General features: G+C 42.3%; 1 non-coding gene across 1 annotated transcript; it reads left to right on the top strand.

Moving 5' to 3' along the window:
• Positions 1-1,275: 1,275 nt before the first annotated feature.
• On the top strand, positions 1,276-1,406 carry LOC115029301 (small nucleolar RNA SNORA17). Its single transcript, XR_003834875.1, has one exon. It is a non-coding gene; the product is annotated as a small nucleolar RNA SNORA17 (small nucleolar RNA).
• Positions 1,407-2,189: the final 783 nt, after the last annotated feature.

Here is a 2,189-nt window from a genome sequence, read left to right as displayed (position 1 = left end):
ATACAGGGAACTGTGTGTGAACTCTTGTAAGCCATTGAAAATCATCAGCATGACTAGTAAGTGGGGCTAGGGAATTTACTGATATGAATAATTAAAGAGACCATGAGGAGTGGGACTAGAACTTTGATTGTTTCTCTCATTTCAGCCTATAAATCTATATGCCTTTCCTAGAAATTTCCATCTTCTCTATCTTAAAGGTAGGAGGGTGACAGGTGCCACAGGCTGTCACTGAGGAATGTTTATGAAAAGAACACAGGGCTTGAAGTGTGTGACACTTGGGTGTCATTTTTTAACTCCAAGAGACAGCACCTATGAAAAATATTTTCTGAATTTATTGCCTCTGTGTATAAATAAATATATATGAGGCAATTTGATTTATTGGGGGAACCATAAGCTTGGATTAACTGACTTGGTTTCAAATTCTAGCTCTACTATTTAGTGAGGAAGTGGGGTAAAAGGCTATAAAATTGAGATCTTGTACTGTATCCCTCAGAGTTATAAAAATCATTGACAAATCAATGAACCATACCTCCTTCTCATCTGAGCTGATACCATGTATTAAATGAGTATATATCCCTTCTTCCTGCATCAGGAATCAGCCCTTACCTTCCTATGGCATGTTTTTATCTAAAGCCTCAAGATAACTTTTTTAATTTTTTCAAAATTTATTATTTTATTTTATGTGTATGGGTCTTTTGCTTATATGGATATTTGGGTACCATGCATATGTCTGGTACCCAGGAGGCCAGAGTTTATTAGATCCCTAGAACTGGAGCTACATATGGATGGAAGCTAACTTGTTGGTTGGGAATTGAACTCTGCCATCTAGAAAACCAGTGCTTTAAACCACTGTACCATCTTTCCAGTCCTGTATCATTGTTTAACATGAAAATAAGTTCATAGGATGCTACAAACTTCCATAAGAAAGTTGCTTTTGTTTACTTACTATTGAATCAAGACAGTGACTGCTAACAGCCATCCACTGACTACAGCCAAGAATGTTAATTTTTATTCCAGATCCAAAGATGATGTGAAATGCTTTGGAGATCATGGATACCTTTAGCCTTTGTGTCTTTTGTAGGTTGTATGCGACTTCTGAAGTGAATATGTTAGTGAAAGATGGGGTATATAGGAGCTGATAAAGTCACAGAAACTCTTCCTCCTAAATAATCAATCAGAAGGCTGGGTTGATTGCTCAGAGTGACTTTGTAATGCAAAGAAATGTTATCTCTTTAAGCTCTCTTGATAATTTTCTGTGTTAAAATGAATAAGACATCTATCCCTAGAAGCATTGCAGATGTGGCTGCTGTGTCACAAGTGCATCAATAGGTGGTAGAGAGGACAGAGGCTATGTCTATGCTCATTGTTCTGACTATGAAGATCTATATAATACGTAGCTTAACATTCCCTGAAGAAGAAAAAAATGATCCTGAGATGACCACCACTCAGGCACCATGCAGTCCCAAGGAGGGCAGAGAGGGAAAGACCATGCTGGAAATGACCCCTCCCTGTCCTTGTGCCATAATGCATGATTGGGTATAGCAGTCCTGAAACCATGTCTAAGACAACCCCTGACACTGAGAGACCCTGAGCACCACTGAGAGGAGCAAGTGGTGGAGAAATAGAACAGAAAAAGAAACAAAAGAATGTGGGCACAATGAAGAGAGGCAGAACTGGAGACTGGAAGGTAGTGAGGAACAGCCCAATGTGAGCAGCAGGTGATGCCACCTGGGACCATGGTGGGGTCCAGTCCTGTGCTACCACCAGGGGCCACATCTTGGTCTGTGGCCTTGCAGTAGCAGAGGTCTATTGCCACAAAAGGCCAGGAAGATGTCTCTGATCTCGGCTGCTGCCCAAAAACATGTTGTTGTCTATGGGCTGTGCAGAACTGACCCCACCCCTCACCTAGGCATTGTGGGAGAGTTGGCCTTGGCAGTATGAGAGTAGGGGAACTGGCCCTACTCCTAGCCAGCTATGGTACTGCAGAGAGTGGCACAAAACATTTCAGGAGTTGTGGGTGAGTCAGCACCCTACGATATGAGTGTGGGAGACCTGTCCTTGCCATTCATTTCCTGTGCAATGACATGGATGAGGGGGAGATACCCTCCTACCCTTCTCCCTCCTCGACCCTCACCACCTGCAGTAAGCTGGAGACATGGCTCTACATTCATAAGAGAAGGAGAGCTATT

Source organism: Mus caroli, unplaced genomic scaffold (genome assembly GCF_978045245.1).
Source record: "Mus caroli unplaced genomic scaffold, Mus_caroli_1 scaffold_12, whole genome shotgun sequence".
Taxonomy (NCBI): domain Eukaryota; kingdom Metazoa; phylum Chordata; class Mammalia; order Rodentia; family Muridae; genus Mus; species Mus caroli.
Note: the sequence above shows the minus strand (reverse complement) of the source record. Positions and strands in the feature narration are given on the sequence as shown.